Genomic DNA, 18,826 nt, shown 5'->3' with positions numbered 1-18,826 from the left:
ACCCTTTTCACCCCTTACTTCACACACTGCAAGAATTTCTTAGAATTGATGTGGAAAAGCCTGGGGATGTGTGCTGTGTGTAGTCACTGAGTACAGAGCATGAGTTTCTGGTAGAGTACAGTTTCAATTATGTGGGGTGCTAATTAGCCCAGCTCATGAATGCTTGTAGGTGAAAGAGGTTGCTGTAAGATACAAGCATGTAGATGGAGAGAAACAGAGGTGTGTGTTTGGGGAGGTGGGGTGAGGGCAAAGTCAAATTAAGGGAATAAAAAAGAGAGGGGAAGAGGAAGACAGGCATTTGCGCGAGAATTCTCATTCCAATACCCATGGTCCTTTACAAGCACTCCATGCATCAACTTTGATTTTAGGAAACACGTTGCTAACCCTATGACTATAAGGAGCCGAGCTTCAGTTAAAAACTCAAGCTCTGCAGAATGTGATGGGGTCATGAGGCAGCACTGAGATGGTGTGCTGTAAGATTTCTGGCATTAGAAAATGGATGACAATCCCACATCATTTGGGACAGGCTCTGTCACTTCAGCCAGAACTTCTGGGTAGAACTTGACCTGGGGGTTGTCAGGTTCCCATTTCACTATTTAAGCCTAGAGATGGATATTACTGGGTGTCTTGGTTGGAGGTTCAGTGATTGTTACTTTTGTTTCGCTACCGTGAAAGAGAAGACACTAGGGCAGTGGCCTCCAGTTTGCCTTTTCAAAATCGTATATATTTTTTAATTTAGTAGTAGTCCTTCATTGGAGAACCTCATCCAGAGGCAGTGGTCCTGCTTACCCAGTGTTTAAGGACTCATCCTAAAAGGAAGGGGTGAGAGCCCTCTCTCTCTCACTGCTAGTTCTTCAGACCCAGAATATGGGGGTGGGGTGCATTATATGACAATGGAGACATTGAGCCCTTAGAAATCTGCTTGGAGAACCAACAGTGCCTAAAGTCATATAGGCTGGTGCCTGAGCAAAAGTCTGTTTACTGGCAGGCTTTTAGAAAGGGAGATTTGAGTAGAATAAATGAATTAATCCACCAAAACAACTTAACTAGGATTAATCTTAATCTTTTATTGCAACTTGGTGCCTTCTTTGAGATGGAGAGGCCACTGGGCTAAGATTCTGATGTTCTGGGGGAAAGTTGGTGGCTGGAAACTCCCCTCCATTACACAACCTAAGGCAAGTCACTTAATCCATGTAAACTTTGGTTTCCAGATTTTTAATGAATTTATACCTACCCTCCCTGCTTCCTAGTCTTGTGAAAATAAAAAGGTGCTTTCATATACATTATCTTCTTTATCCATAAACTAGTGTCTGAAGTTGGAGGTATGTATTATAAACTCTATTTTGCAAGTGAGGATGCTGTAACTCAGGAGATTGCTCTAAGAGCTGGAGCTAGGATTCTGACTGGGGTCTGTCTGCCTGATTCCACAGCCCTCCTCTTCCACCACACTGCCTCTTGGCCCCATTTATCAAATGAGTTGTCATTCCTGGAACAACTCTGTAACTCAAAGGGCTAGTCATGTAGCATGCTGTTATTCCTCAGACTGTGAGTGTTTTATTTTACTACAGCTGAGTTTTATTTTACTATGAAAAGAAAAGAAACCTGCTTATCCAACTTTGTGTTTCAAAATTAAATATAGGTTTCTCTGAAAAACAGAGAGAACACAATTATGCAGAATGAAGCAGCAAGCATTTACCCTTTTATCACCTATAAGTAAGATTTTTTCCAATGCTTTTACTGATGTCCCTGACAATATTCTCAATTTCTAATTTACTGTGACTTCTGTCGCGGTAATCTAAAAAGTAAAAATTAACAGATTTTAGAATATACAGTTTCCCCATTCCACTGGATCAACTCCTACTCATCTTTTGGGACCCAGCTAAACTATTCCTTCCTAGGGGACTACCTGCAGAGTTAATCACCCTGAGGAGCTTTCCAAGCATTTTTGTTCAGACAGTGCCCTTCAGGCTGTGACCCCTTTGAAAGCAGACAGTGAACATGTCTACTACCAATACAGTGCTTTGCTCATGTATGATGTTCAAAAAGTGTTAAATAAACCCTTTTAAAAGGAAAATAAACAAGCTGCATGGTAAAAAGAAGCCAAATAACAATTCAGAAAATAGAGGTATAAATAGTTTTAAAAAAAGGAATATCATTGTTGGAAAGAAAAGTTACTGAATATGAACACCAAATTAATAGTTATTTTAACATTTGGCACAAAATCTTAAGGGTCAAAAAGAAAAGCAGATATTATATGAGTTACCCTAACAGGCAGACTTCAAATCCACTGTTTCCATCATTTACTCTTCTCAGTAATATGCAACTCTAGTTCAGCATTTCCTAGAGTGAGGTCTATATTTTATTAAAGTACTATAAAAATGAAAATGGGTAGGGTGGTGTTTGTGGTAAAACCATTCTGGGAAAGACCAGACTCAACCAAATTAGATAGCTTTTTGACGCTTGTCTCCTCAGAGCCTTTAATATATTAATGTGCTTTGGAACTCTCCCAGAAGGGGCAGGATACACAGCATGACCCCAATGCATTTGACCACAGAAATTTTTTTTCCAAAGAATATCTCACATGACAGGTTTTCACAAAGAACGCACTCTGGGAAACACTGTCCTAGTTTCTTCGATGCTGTTATTAGTCACTTCACCGAGGCACTTAAAAATGAACATGTTGATAGTTGGTGCAGAAGAACACAGAAGCTACAATTTGAAATCATGTCCTATATAAATGCTGCTTCACAGTGCTGAAATAGGCAGCCTATTTTCAACAAAACACAGGCATAAAATAGTAGATAGAGCATGGGATTGATAATATTTTTCTACATCATAGTAGCTACATTATATTGGGCTGGAAATTCCTGAACAAAAAGCTGTGCTCTGTCCATCAGAATTACATGGTGATTTTACCTGGGCTTTCTGAACCAAAAATCAGTGGGGACATGTAGCCTTAAAGGATTTTGGAAATACTTTCAGCTGTAAGAAAAGGTCCCTTATACCTCTAAGCTCCTGCCCCACCTGCTTTCCTCCTATATCTTTGAGAAAATGGAGGTCATCAGGCATGATGCCTTATTCCCTATCTCTCTACCTAAAGCATTCACAACCTCCCTGGCCGATTTTCTAACATCCTTAGATGGCAAGGATTCTTCTTCTCCCTTCCCCTTTGCCTACATACATGTTCAAGTACTTCCAATCCCAAAACAAGCACCCAAACCAAAACACCCCAACTCTAACCCACACTCTCTAGTTACAACCCAAGTTTTCTTTTCTTCTCCTCCAAATTTCTTTAAAGATTATGTCCCATTTTCTATGATTACACCTTCTCATCTCATTTACTTGCAGCTCATCAGAATTTGGTTTCTCCCCATGTAATCAGTGTCCCTCCAACTGTCGAGTCCTGTGGAAAGTTATTGCTTCACTGGGCCTCCCTTGTTTGTGTGCATTCGATGCAGTTGGTCACTCTTTGGTCTTTAAGCACCAGATTCCCTCAGGTTTAGTGACCCTGTACTCTCTTGATTTTCCTTTCACTTCTCATCATTTAGTCTTTGTCTCCCACAGGGGATCCTATTCCTGGATTTACTCCTTAAAAGTCATTTTCCCCTGATCTTTGAGCTTCAGTCTACTTCTCGCTCAGTCTACTTTTTTGCTGAGTTATCATGTCCATCTATGTATCTATAATATCCAAATTTCCATATATACAACCCAAACCACTTCTTTGAGCTTTGGACTCCTGTGTGTAACTGGCTATTGGACATGCTTATTGAAAGTCCCTCAAGTACTTCAAACTCAATAGGTTTAAAATAGAATAATGTTTATACTTCCACTGTTTCCTTGGTGGAAGCAGTATACATAGTGATAGAAGAAACTGCCTGATGTGAATTGCAGTCCCAGCACTTTCCAAATGTGACCTTGGATAAGTTACTTAACTGCTCCAACCCTTGTTTCATTTGTAAAATGGAGAGGACAATTGCCCAAGGCCCAGATGAGTGCATGAGGAATTAAATGGGAAGCATGCAGAGTCTCTGCCCAGAACTGAGGCCAGTGAATTATCAATGGGGGCTGCTATCATTATTACCCTTTTTTCCACTCGGTTTTCTTCTCCCAAATTCACTGCATTCTTTATCTCATTTGGAAGTGTGTCTATGGTCATAGTCACACAAGTCAGAAATCTGGGAGTTGTACTTGACCCTTTCTCCTTCTCACCCCACACAGATGACCAATCACTGACCCTGTAGATTCTGCCTCCTAAATATTTCTCATATTACATCTTTCCTCTCCATCTCTACGACCACTGTCTTAATCCAGGCTCTAGACCTCCCACCTCTGAGAACATTCTCTCCAGCTCCCGAATCACCTCACAGGCTGGAGCGAGGTATCTCAAATGAGAATCATCCATGTCCAAGTCTAAAACACATCAGAGCCTGATACCCCAAGCAACTTTCAATAAATGCCATTCATCTGATAAATGAGTGAAATACAAATACTGAATTTTGATGATATATCACTGTTCTGTGGGGTTCATGATGCTGAATCTGTGAAATTGGCATGGCCCTGGAAATTCTTGGGTATTTAATGGTTTGTCCATGAATGACTCAATGTAGCTCTCATTAAAGCTCATGCTTGAAGCAAGTTGTGCTTTTAGATTCACAGGATGGCATTGCTGGTAGGGACCTGGGGAAAGCCTCACTGGTTGTCTACCAACATCCATTCTTAACTCTCCCTTGTTCTCCTCTGAAGAGACTGGGAAAATGAAGCACTTACTTTCACAGCTTTCCTTACAGTTGAAGTTAGTAAATGAGATATAAGTACAAGTTTGCTAGGGAGCTCCTGGGAAAACTTTTGCTTTGCTGATAAAAGGGAAAGGTTTTGCTGATGCCATCTGCATCATACTGGGTTCTCTTCAAATATATATATATGGAGAGGTTTATTTTAAGGAATTGACTCATACCATTGTGGGGACTGGCAAGTCCAAAATTTGTAGTGCAGGCTGGCAGGCTGGAAACTCAGCATGAGTTGATGCTATAGTCTTGAGGTAGAATTTCTTCTTCTCCAGAAAACCACAGTTTTTGCTCTTAAGGCCTTCCTGATTGGGTGAAGCCCACCCACATTACCAAGGATAATCTTTTTTACTTAAAGTCCATCGATAGTAGACCTTAATAACATCTACAAAACATCTTCCTGGCAACACATATAGATTAGGATTTGATTAAATAACTGGGCACCACAGGCAGGCCAAGTTGACATATAACTAACCATCACACCACCCTTCTCCTCTTCCTTTTTGCCTTAAACAGAAATATGAAGGCTGGAGCTTTGGGATCCAACATGGGATGGAGGAAAAGGTCAAGAGAATTTCTGAGGCACTCATTCACTTGGGTTCCTGTGACTGGATTCCAGGGAGAAAGAAAACACTCACCAACCCTGTGGTGACTTTGGTGGGGTAATGTCTGTGTTTCTAAGGAGGAGAACCGGCAAGGAATACAGCTGAGAATTCTTTCCTTGGAATGACTCTTTCTCCATCAACTGTGTATCAGAGAAGTGGAGGTCCCATGTTAAAGTAAGGCAAATTAACACCACAGGCTGTTATTAAGGTTTCACAGCTCCAGTTACAGGTTAGCAGAACCTATAATTAACACTCTGCTCCCTGCCGTTCATGAATTATCAGGGCTGCAGTCTCAGAGGTGGAGAGAAAAGGCCCCATAAACTATGAGGCACATTTTTCAACTACACCCACCTCCTCAAACCCATTAACACCTCCCACCTAATTCACAAGGATAGCTGTGCTCTGCCAGCAAGTAAGCAAGCAGGAAGACCATCTGTAGCACACGTTTATAAAGCCTTGGCAGAAGTAATGTACTTGTTCAACTTCTCCATACGTAAATCAAGCACAAAATGAATTAATCTAGGACCATCCAAGAGACTCTATTTGCTTAAAGCTTAAAAAATAAAAAATAGGAACTTGGTGAGAAGGCAGAGTCACATAAATAGATGCCATGATCTAGATTTTGAGCACAGCAACAAAAGGAAAGTCCAATTTATTAACACATCACATTTCATTTTATATAAAGTCAGAGGGAGGACATCATCAACACGGCAATGTAAACAGCTACTGAAAACTCTCCAGAGATTCAATGAAAAAAGGGACAATTCTGAATTGTTTGAAACTCTGGAGGAGGATGTAGACTGGAGAATGACCCTATAGATGCAAAATTGAAGAAAGACGAAATATTGGTAGTAATCTTCTGTCCCAGACCAGCCAGTCCTCTTCCCTCCATCACTAGGTCTCCACATAGGAAAGGCACAGAATCAGCAGATGGGAACCCTCCCACCAGGGACACAGATTTTAAAATCTCTCACAGCAGTGAGACATACACCCACTGTTGAAGACCCAGGAGGCAGGAGAGGAGAATTCAAGGCCCAGGTCAGTGAGGGACAAAGAGACTAAGAAAATGTGGACAGAGATGCATTTCCAGCCCTGGGTCTGAAAGCCCTTCCCCCACTCTTGAGGAAAGCAGCAGCTGGAGGTCATTTCCTTGCTTTGGGATGGCTGGAGTGTTGCGTTAGATTGAGGGAGTACTCTGCCACAGGTGTAGCCCCACATCGAGCCAGATTTTGGCAGGCAAAGTGAGGGCATAGGACTCCAACAGTTTCAGCTCACTTGTGTAGATACAGCCTGTGCTTGGAGGCAAAGCAGCCTCCGAGGACAATTAAGTTACCCAACACCACCATCTGTTGGACAGTATGGAAAGTGCAAGGGAATGGAAGCCCTTTAAAAAAATGCTTCAGACTCTTCTTTAGGGCCATGGGAACTGGTCTACATGCCCTGCACAGAAACCCAGCCCAGTTTGGGCTGAAAAATATGGACAACCCAACTGTTAAAGCAGGGCTCTAAAACAAATCCAGGCCTTTCTGAGTGGTGGAAAACAGAGCACTGCTGGAAGCCAGCAGATCTATATTTCCATACACTGAACTTGCTGGGGTGCCCAATGCCTACCTCCCATCCCTGTGCCAGGCCATGGTGGGTGCCTGATTTGGGGGAAGACTGGGGGCAGAGCCAATCTGACAACTGGCCAGTGAGAGAAACAAAGAAATAAAGAGATCAAAGAAAACCAACAAGAAAACCCAAGGAAAAAGAGAGAAAACAGAATAAACCAATCAAGAAAATTAGATACCTACACAGCAAAAAATCATGAGCCACACCAGAAAACTCATAGATATGGCCCAGTCAAAGGAACAAACTAACACCTCAACTGACATTCAAGAGTTGAAACTACTAAAGATCTTCAAACAAATATGCTAAATCAAATAAACGAGTTGAAAGAAAATGTGTCAAAAGAGATGAAGGCTATAAAGAAGACACTGGGTGACAATAAGGAAGAATTTGTAAGCTTGAAAAGCAAATGGCAGAACTCATGGGAATGAAAGGCACACTAGAAGAGATGAAAAACATAATGGAGACATACAACAGCAGACTTGGAGAGGCAGAAGGAAGGATTACTGAACCAGAGGACAGGATATCTGAAATCCTACATACAGAAGAAGAGATAGGGAAAAGAATGGAGAAATATGAGCAGGGGCTCAGGGACCTGAATGACAACATGAAGTACATGAATATATGTGTTATCGGTGTCCCAGAAGAAGAAGAGAAGGGAAAAGGGGCAGAAAGAATAATAGAGGAAATAATCAATGAAAATATCCCAACTCTTATGAAAGAAATAAAATTTCAGGTCCAAGAAGCACAGCATACCCCAAACAGAACTGATTGAAATAGACCTGCTCCAAGACACTTACTAATCAGATTGTCAAATGTCAAAGACAAAGAGAATTCTGAAAGCAAGAGAAAAGCGATCCATCACATACAAGGGAAGCTCAATAAGACTAAGTGCGGATTTCTCAGTAGAAACCAATGGAGGTGAGAAGTCAGTAGTATGATATATTGAAGACACTGAAAAAGAAAAACTGCCAACCAAGAATCCTATATCCATCACAACCGTCCTTCAAAAATGAGAGAGAGTTTAAAATATGTACAGATAAACAGACAATGAGTGAGTTGGTGAACAGGAGACTTCCTCTACAAGAAATACTAAAGGGAGTGCTACAGACAGATAGGAAAAGACAGGGGAGAGAGGTTTGGAGAAGAGTGTACAAATGAAGATACCAGGAGATAGAAAAAGGGTAAAGATCAGGCATTTGATGCTGAAGGAGTACAGAATGTTCAACAGGATTGATTGTACAGATCCAGAAATGGATAGCACAATACTCTGTGATGATAGCACAATATTGTAAGTACTTTAAACAAAGATGACTGTTACTATGGTTGAAAGAGGAAGGTTGGGGACATGTAGGACACCAGAAGAAAGGTAGAAGATAAAGACTGGGACAGTATAACTTAGTGAAACCTAGAATGGTCAATGATTGTAATCGAATGTATAAATATAAGAATGTTTTTACATGAGGGAGAACAAATGAATATCAACTTTGCAAGGTGTTGAAAATGGGATGGTATAGGGGAAAAATACAATCAAAGCAAACTAGAGTTTATAGTTAACAGTAAAATTATAATATGCTTCCATCAATTGTAAAAAAGGCAATATACAAAGCTAAATGTCTATAAGAGGAGGATATAAGGCAGGGTATGGGATTCTGATGGTGCTGGTGTTGTTGTCTGACTTTTTAATTGTATTTTACATTAATTTTATTTTTCTTTTGTTGCCTTTAAGTTGTCTTCTTTTTTCCCTTTCTTTTTTCTTTTTCACCTCTTCCTCTTTCTTTGTGGAAGAAATGGAGAGGTTCTCATATAGATAGTGGTGGTGAATGCTTAACTAGGACTAAGGTAAATCAGACTAAAGAGTAAAGGACAATATTGATGGTGTTTTAAATCTTCAACTTCCGTATGAGACCAAGGAAGAGATGTTTATTAGGTGCAAGATCTATATATTTTTTGTAGCATACTACATGATTTAACTTGTATGGTCAGTTTATTCAAACAACATAATTATATGGAATGTTGAATAGGGAGTGAAATTTGGTTGGCTTGTACAGGTTAGTGTGAAATCCCAATACATCCCAGAGTACTGTGAATAGAGAAAAAAAAAGTATTTGCAAAGCTCCCCTTGAGGGACTGGGAGAAATATAGAAATACTAAATTTCCCCACCTGGGGAATTGATATTCTCACAAGCACTGGGGGCTACCAATTTAGAAGGCCAAGCCCTCGATGTTGGGACTTACCCTTTTGAAGTTTCTTACTGCAAAGGAGAGGCTAAGTTTACTTATAATTGTGCCTAACGGTCACCCCCAGAGAACCTCTTTTGTTGTTCAAATGTGGCTCTCTCTCTAAGCCAACTCTGCAAGTGAACTCACTGCCCTCCCCATTATGTGGGACATGACTCCCAGGGATGTAAATCTCCCAGGCAATGTGGGACATGACTAGTGGGAATGAGGTTGGTCCTGGCATTGTGTGATTGAGAAGGCCTTCTTGGACCAAAAGGGGGATGAGAAATGAAACAAAATAAAGTTTTAATGGTTGAGAGATCTCAGAGTCAAGAGTTCTTTCTGGAAATTATTATTATGCATTATATAGATATCCCTTTTTAGCTTTTAATGTATTGGAATACCTAAATACCTGAAGGAAATACCTGAAACTGTTGAACTGCAGCCCAGTAGCCTTGAAGATGATTGCATAACTATGCAGCTTACACTGTGTGACTGTGTGATTGTGAAAACTTTGTAGCTCCCATCCCCTTTATCCAATTTATGGACAGATGAGTAGAAAAATGAGGGCAAAAAGTAAATGAATAATAGCCGGAGGGTTCGGGGGTATGGGATGTTTTGGGTGTTCTTTTCTACTTTAACTTTTATTCTTATTCCTTTTTGTGTGTGATAATGAAAATGTTCAAAAATTGATTGTGATGAATGCACAACTATATAATGGTACTGTGAACGATTGTATACTGTAGATGACTGCATGGTTTGTGAATGTATCTCAATAAAATTAAACTATAAAAAAGGAATAACAAAAAAATGTCAGAGGAAAAGAGAAAGGAACAATAACAAAGAATGAAATGAAAATTGGAAAAACATTAATTGTAAAGTTAGTTTCTGCATTTTTAATATAATATCTTGTTCTATGCAACGTTCTTTAAAAGAAGTGAGTAAATTGATCTTTGCTGATATATCTAATGTTTTAAACACTCCAAAAGATATTTAAAGAGATTCTTCTATGTGCCCTTTATATTTTACAATGCATTCTCTTTTCTGTTTTTTTTTTCAATCCAAATCTGAACATTTTGGGTTTCCTGAAATTGAGGTGCTCCTGCACATGCAAGCCTTTTTTTCGCACTTAATTTCATTTTCAATTCACATTGGATATTTGTCTCTTCTCATCATGGCAATTGCTTTTAAAATCTAATTTCCCTGGCTTTAATCAGTCCCACTGAAAAAAGTACTTTATTTTAAGAGAATTATTTCTGAGTCACCGTGAGTGTCCACCGAGTCACAATGAGTGTCCAACAATGTTCCTTTTTAAAAAAATCTTAGTACTACTGCAGCAATTGAAGCCTGAGGTGGTTGTGTAACCTGCCTGAGTGACTTGAAAGGCTGTCAGGACAATGAGAAAGAGAAATTCTCTATTAATGGTCCTTTAAGGTCCTTTAGAAATGTACTTGTCTTCTCATACACTAAATAGTAGAATGTGAGCTTTCACCATTTTCCTTTTTTTATATCTACAATAAATTTGCCAATAGAAAATCTTCAAATGTAGCAATGCCTGTAATAGACAACGGGCATTGGAATAAAGCTGAGCTCTGTTGGAAAGTACACATTACAGGTTCAAAGAAGGGTTTGAAATTTAGAAATATCTATATATATAGATTCCACCTCAAATTAAATAAGCTATGCTATGTTTCCCTTTTTATTGAAGGAACAAAATGAATATGTCTTTTGTGAAAAAGAGGTCTTGTAATGCTCACTGTAGTGCATTCTGTGTAGTGCTGCCCAGAGCTTTCCTTCCAGGACTGAGAACTTTATTTCCCCAGTTGCTGAGCATGCAGGTGACTAACAGCTCTCATTGAGTTGCTCTCAGGGATTAGCCCTTGGCCATAGTCAACCACCTACGTTACAACACCTCTCTGGGGTAGCCTATGCCCAAAGACCACTCAACGCTAGGCAAGACGACTCTGAAGATCCAGTCTCTCTCCAGAGTTCCCGTGGGATCCACTAAGTCTTTGCTGCACTGTAGTTCAAGCCCTTCCTCTGCACAGGATGGATTCCTTCACTGTCTCACAGATCGTTTCCAGAACATTCCTCAATAACCTTTCTGCACACAATTCTCCTCAGAGTTTGTTTCCTGGGGACCCAATATAAGATACTCATCTTGTCATTTTCCTTAAGGTTTTCAAATCATAATTATTTTCTGAATCTTCTGTGGAAGAGGGTCTCAGACTTTAGTCAAGTCCCCTTCTTACTATCCTAAATATTTGGTTATCAGGACAGAGATAAAATAAACCATGAAGGATTAAGAATTCCTTCATGGTTTAAGAAAAAGCATGGACAGACTGTTCAAATGGGTATTTGTTGACACGCATGGAGTATAAGATTGATCAAATGTCAAGAGCATTTTAATCAAATCTAATCCTGGTGCTCAAACAAACAAGCATGTGTACACACATACATATATACACATGAAAGAGAAAGAGATGAACTTAAGGAAAGAAAAAAAATTTCCTCAGATTTTAAAATATTGTAAATAATATTAACTGTGGATTCCTTTCTCACCCGAAGTACCTATTACTAAAAACACTTAAAATATATGCCATAATAAATATAACTAAAATGTGGTTATTGTATTTTGCCTAACATACAGGAATAGTAATTTAATTTCCCCAACTCTCACAATTGGGGTAACAAAAAATTCCATGTAGAAGCCAAAGCAACACACTGATATTTATTCCAGCTCAAGGGTTTCCGTTCTCCTCTCCCAGCCAATTGCTTTTCCAACATTTCTATTCCAGTTTGCACTGTAAACGCAAGTAAACACAAGGCACATTCCTCAAGTAATCGGGAGTCAGACTCTTTTTTTTTTTTTAAAGAAAGAATTGCTTTTATTACTTTTAATTTCTTTATATACTCCCATATCTATCAATATATTAACAATTTTGCTTAGCTGCATACATATAATCTTATCATGCTTCCTTTTGGTCTTTCTGTTTTGCTTGGTACTTCCATCCATTTGTTCCTTCCTCCCTTACTTTGGCTACACTCCCATTAAGAAACACATGTCAACCCCTACATTGACCTATGTGTGTCCTTCATATTTTTTTTTTGTGCTCGTAACAATACACAGATCTATATACACGTAGAGTTATACACACAGGTATAGGGGGTCATATGCCCTTTTCTGTATCTTGTTTTCTTACTCACTACCTCACTACTCATCTTACAGAAGATGAAGTCTTCTGGAATAGATCCAATTCATTCATTCATTTAAAAAAAATAATAATCCATTATATGAAAATACCACAATATTTTCAACCATTCCACTGTTGATGTAAGTTTATTTTATTTTCAGTTTTTATTTTTTCATCAATATAAATAATGCTGCAGTAAATAATATCTACCTTTACAAAGTTGGATTTTTAATATCTGTGGCATAGATTTCTATGAGTGGAATTGCTGGGTCAAAGGTCACATGCCTTTCTAATATTCATAGAAATAGTCAAATTGCTTTCCAAAAAGGTTATAAAATTGAACATTTCTATTGGCGATATATAAGAGGATGCTTTTTCCCCCTTACCTTCCAGCAACAGGTATTATATCCTTTTCCAAAAATTTGCCAATCTGATAAGTGTTACTTTAATTTGTTTCCTGGTCTATTAGTGAATTTAAGCATTTTTTCATATGATTATTGGCCATTTGAATTTTCTCTTTTGTGAACTGTCTCTTCATTTCCTTTGCATATTTTTTGGTTGAATGCAACCAAATGTATAGGTTGTATTTGTATTGCCAATTTGTAAGAACTTGTTATTTTTTTCTTGTTACTCCTTTATCTGTCATCTATGTTTTGAATATTTTTCCTGATCTATCTTTTGTCCTGTGACTGTGGTAGTTTAGGTTAAATTTTTTTGTAAAATTGTCTTGCAAAATTTTTATTTTTTACATTAATAATTATTCCATCTAAAATTTATTATTGTTGTGTATTGTATAAGTTGAGGTCCAATTTTTTATTTCCTCCCATTTGGAGAGCCAGTTACTCCAGCATCATGTATGAATAAATCAGTTAAAAAAATCAGAACCCAGATAATTTTCTTACTCCATTAAACCAACAACTGTATTAACTCATCTTATATACTAAGATCTGTTTCTGTAATCTCTGTTCTACTACATACATTTTACAGTACATTCTGATAGCTGGTTCTGATAGAAAATCCTCTATTACATATTATTCCTTTGTAGAGTTTTCTTGGTTATTGTCAGGTATTTATTCTTTCAAATGAATTTTATGATTACTTTATTCAAGTTTTAAAAAAAAAAGCTCCACTGGGATTCTAATTGGAAATGCATTGAATTTACATATTAATTTTGGGAGATCTCTTTTTATTAATATATTGAGACTTTCCATACAAGAACATGTATGCTTTTTCATTTATTTGTTATGTCTTTCATTAAGATTTTATCTTTGATTATATAGGTTCTTTGTCTTGTTTTTTAAATTTATTCTTATTTTTTATGTAGTTGTGATCACTTTTTTTTTCTTTTTTTAATTTTATTTATTGAGATTGTTCACATACCATACAATTATCCCAAGATCTAAAGTGTACAGTCAATCATACCATCATATAGCTGTGCATCCATCACCCCAATTTTTTTTTCAATTTTTAGAACATTTTCATTATGCCAGAAAAGAAATACAGGCAAAGAAAGGAAACACAAATCCTCCCATACTCCTATCTACCCCCCATTCCATTGCTGACTCATAATATTGGGATATGATTATTGTTACTGTTGATGAAAGAACGTTAAAATACTACTAACTGCAATTAGTTTGCATGTTTTTCCCTATATGCTCCTCTATTATTTTTTTCAAGTTTCAGAACAGTATTTAATTTTGAGATATTTATACTCATGTCATTTGATATCACAAAATAGTGGCCGTGTTATAAATTTTACAGATGAGGATATTGTTGCACTATTCTCACCATACCTAGGTTGCAGAATAAATCTGAATACAGATCAATATTTCTCCTTCTTCCTCCTTTGTATATGTACAAACATGCTTACACATAACCCTTGCTATTCAAATTATTTTTATCTGAACCAAGGAACTAAATGCATTGAGATAATTTTTTTTTATAGGAATTCTCACTGTAAGCTATACAAGCTTAGAGATCAGAGAGTAAATAGATTTTTTTTTTTTTTTTTTTGCCAAACCCTCTATCTGAACTCAGAAGCTAGGGTTTGGTATTTTCCATTAACTATGCAATAAATGGCAAATCTTGGGTCCACAATTAATGTTCTTTTGTTTCAGTGTATGAAATTTCCATTTAAATTTAGTGGTTCAATGACTACAATAACAGATGTCTCTCCATATATAAATAGACCTTTTCACCAACACTGCTCCCTATATGCCTTCGCTCTATGTATCCCATGCCCCAGACAATGGCATCTAATCTATACCAACCAATAAAACATAATTGAGAATATACATTTTTCAATGGTCTCAAAAAGTATAAGTCATCTTATGAGTTAAGTGAGATGACCACATTTACAATCAGCAAGTCAGAAAAGTGAGGCAAGTATCTTCATCTTCTGACTTCTAGTGTTTCAGAAAGAATGCCATACCATAAACCTGAGTTATCCATTTGAAATAGAGTGAAAGAAATGGTAGCATGGAATAGGATGTGATACCAAGTATGTTTTTTCCTTCATAATGTCACCATTCTGCAAAGTCTGTTTATTCCTCTCTGAAATACGAAATTGAAAAAATAATTTAATATAGGGTTGTGTTTTATGATGACTATGATGATAATAAAGCCAAACTTATATTCAGTGGCTTATATTAAATGGCTCAAATTATATGGCTTAAAAAATTTATCTTCATCTAATATTACAGAACCTTTCTCCATATCTCTCTCTCCTTTCTTTGTTTCTCTGCCTGTCAGTAGGGCACCCTTTAGTATCTGAAGTAGGGCAAGTCTTTTATTAGCAAAGTCTCTCAGCATTTGTTTGTGAAAATTTTAAGCTCTGCCTCAAATTTGAAGGAGAGTTTTGCTGGATAAAGTATTCTTGGTTGGGACTTTTTCTCTCTCAGAATTTTAAATATGTCATGCCACTGCCTTCTAGCCTCCATGGTGGCCGCTGAGTAGTCACTACTTAGTCTTATGTTGTTTCCTTTGTATGTGGTGAATTGCTTTTCTCTTGCTGCTTTCAGAACTTGCTCCTTCTCTTCAGTATTTGACAGTCTGATCAGAATATGTCTTTGGGTGGGTTTATTTAGATTTATTCTATTTGGAGTTTGCTGGGCATTTATACTTTGTGTATTTATGTTGTGTAGAAGGTTTGGGAAATTTTCCCCAACAATTTCTTTGAAAACTCTTTATAGACTTTTATCCTTCTCTTCCCCTTCTGGGACACCAATGAGTCTTAAATTTGGACATTTTATTTTATCTATCATATCCCTGAGGTCCATTTCAATTTTTTAGATTTTTGTCCCCATTCTTTCTTTTGTTCTTTCATTTTCCATTTTGTCATACTGCAGGTTGCCGATTCATTCTTCAGCTTCCTTTAGTATTGTACTAGGAGTATCCAGAATCTTTTTAATTTGGTCAACAGTTTCTTTTATTTCCATAAGATCATCTATTATTTACTCTTGCAATTTCTTCTTTTTGCTCTTCTAGGCTCTTCTTCATGTCTTTTATATCCTGTGCCATGCTCTCATTGTTTGTCTTTAGTTCTTTGATTAATTGCTCCAAGTACTGTGTCTCCTTTGATCTTTTAATTTCAGTGTTTGGGTTTGGGTTCTCCATAACATCTGTTTTTTTCGTATGCTTTAAAATTTTCTGTTGTTTTTGGCCTCTTGTCATTTGCTTAACTTGATAGGTTCTTTTAGGAGATGCATGCTAATTCAAATACTACTCTCTTAATTTGTCAGATCTACAGCTTGGTGGCAGACACTTTCTCTAACTAACCAGCAGGTGGCGTCTGCGAGCCACCTATTCCCCTCAAGCCAGTTCTCCCCAACTTTGTCTTTGTGGTGTGTGGGGGTCTGATTCTTGTGCGGTCCAATTGGTGCACCAGTTTTGCGTGTGTAGTTGGTGCTGTCCGCCCTGAATGTGGGGTGTGTGTCTGAGCAGTTAGGGAGTGAGGGCAGCTTTAACAATCAAACCTCCCAGGTGTTCCTGAAGATTTAAGGCTGTTCCAAGAGTCTAAACCTTCAGTTCAGTCTCACCACAGATTGTCTCTGACGCTGACCCACAAGTCCTTGGTACTGGTGTATGGTCCCTGGGATTTCCAAGTGGGTCCCTCTTCCAAGCTGTGCCCTTCTATGACCACTGCTGAGGGAAGGCTGTGCTACGTCACAAGTGCATGCTGACCCTCAAGGGAAGTTTTGGGCTGCCGGGCCATGTAGGGGCATTCCCAGCCTTTAGAAAGGATGGCATGTTAATTTCCCCTTTTTCACACCACTCTGCCTTCCTAGCTCTGGGACAATTAGCTGCAGGTGCATGAAAGGCTATTGTCCATGCCAGTTATTGTAGTATTTGCGTGCTTTGCTGGAAACCCTTCCTGTCTCACTGGGTTTTTTGGCACAGCTCTGGGCTGTGGCACCAGGGCCAGGCAGGAGCATTCCCAGCTCTCTGGGAATATGGCTGCAAGAGGCATGGTTTTTTTTTCCCCTTTTGGCTCACCTCTTCCTGTGTCTCTCTGAGACAATTAGTAGCGGGTGCGTGAAAGGCTATCGTCCACATCAGATACTGAGACGTAGTCAAAGGTTCTGGAGACAACCTTCTGGCCATGCTTCCCTGTGCAGTTCTTGCTGCCATTTCCACAGCCGCTTTTGGGTTTTTAGAAAGAACTAGTCCAACACCAAACGCCAACCCACAGTTTCCCAACACCACAGTGTGGCTGCCAGATATTCAGCAGACTTACTCACTTCAGAATGCTGACTCCCGGTTTCACCAAGTGCATGGTCCCTCTGGATTTAGCAGAACTTTTCCATCACTGGAACTGGTGTTCTGGGTCACTTTCTGGGCTTTACCTAGTATTTTTCACAGAGGTGTTGTTTTGCCCTGTCTTTCCTAACCACCATCTTCCATGTCCACAGTTTTTACTTACAAATTTTATGCTGTGATTTCAGGCATTCCTCCCAATTCAGGTTGGTGTATGATGAGTAGAGAGTCACGTTTGTCCCCCCACAGTTATTCCAGCTTATTTACTAGTAGTTTCTGGTTTTTTTAGTTGTTCCAGGGGGACTACTTAGCTTCCACTCCTCTCTATGCCGCCATCTTAGATATGACCAATAATTCTCTTTTAAACTGTAGCTTATTGATTTTATTTAATCTGTGACCCTTCTCTTTACATTCAAATGGAACTCAGAGCTGCAAACAAAATCATTATCAAAAATTTTTGAGCCACCAGTGGTTGCCTAAAACTCTAATTCTTCATAGTTTCTGGCATGCCATTATCTATAGATAATCCAGGTACTCTTCTGAGAGATGAGTAATATTGTCTAATAATTCCACATCATTATAGCTAGGATCCTTTCCTGAGCACATCTTGGATTCACAGTAATTAGTATGGTATGCATTAGTGTTTGTATAAGTGGGTAAATCATTCAACATCCCTTAAACTTACTTTGATATCTGAAAATGGTGCAGATAAATGCCACATTCAGTTAAAATAAATATGAAATAAGATAATTAAGTGAATTTACTATGCATTTTGTATATCATTCAAAAAATGTTAGTTGTATTTTCTCTCTCTTCTTCCGTCCTATTCTCTCCCTTTTTTTCTGTGGGCTTTGGTAGCGAGAGGCACATTTCTCCTCTATGTTCAGAGAAGGCATTTTCCTTGGAAATGGCCAGTCTTATGTCCCTTCCAGAATATAGTTTCTGAGGCTACAAATCCAAAATCAAGGCATTGTCAAGACCAAACTTTCTGTCTGGAGACTAGTGCTCTCGTGCTGGTTTGCTGCAGTCCTGGAGTTCCTTGGCTCAAATCTCTCTGTGATCACTTTTATACATGAATATTTTTTCTCATTTCCATTTCTAGGTGCTTAGTGCTAGAGAAGGTAAAGGCTACTGATGTTTATGTATTTATCGTCTATCTAGTCATCTTACAAAGTCTTTTTTAAATACTAGAAGTGCTTTTATCCTTAAATCTGTTGGGTTTTTAGATATACAATCGTAACATTAGTAAAATATTTAGTTTTCTCTCTTATTTTCCAAATAAAATCATTTCTCTTATATTGTTCATATTCTAAACCTTTAAAGCAATGCTTTAAAAAAAAGAAATGGTGATAGCTGGCACTCCTGTCTAATTTCTGATTCTAATTAGAAAGATTAACTTTTTGCCACTTAGGATACCAAAAGCTGTTGGTTTGGGGGTAAATAATCTTTATTAAAATTGAGGCGTTTCCTTTGACTTTTATTTTACGTAAAGTTTTTTTCTCTTTCTAAAAATACCTGCAGAATTTGTTCATATCCCTTTTCAGTGTCTTTTGATTTGCTAGCCTGAATTTATGTATAAGATTATATAGACAGATCTCATGGTATTGAACCAACCTTACTTTTTTGTGCATGTGCCTAATTGCTACTCTGTAAATTCTTA

General features: G+C 38.1%; 1 protein-coding gene across 1 annotated transcript in view; it reads right to left on the bottom strand.

Moving 5' to 3' along the window:
• Positions 1-18,826, bottom strand: part of F13A1 (coagulation factor XIII A chain) — a 194,560-nt gene that overhangs the window by 161,087 nt on the left and 14,647 nt on the right.

The sequence above is a fragment of the Choloepus didactylus genome, chromosome 7, assembly GCF_015220235.1.
Source record: "Choloepus didactylus isolate mChoDid1 chromosome 7, mChoDid1.pri, whole genome shotgun sequence".
NCBI classification, from domain to species: domain Eukaryota; kingdom Metazoa; phylum Chordata; class Mammalia; order Pilosa; family Megalonychidae; genus Choloepus; species Choloepus didactylus.
Note: the sequence above shows the minus strand (reverse complement) of the source record. Positions and strands in the feature narration are given on the sequence as shown.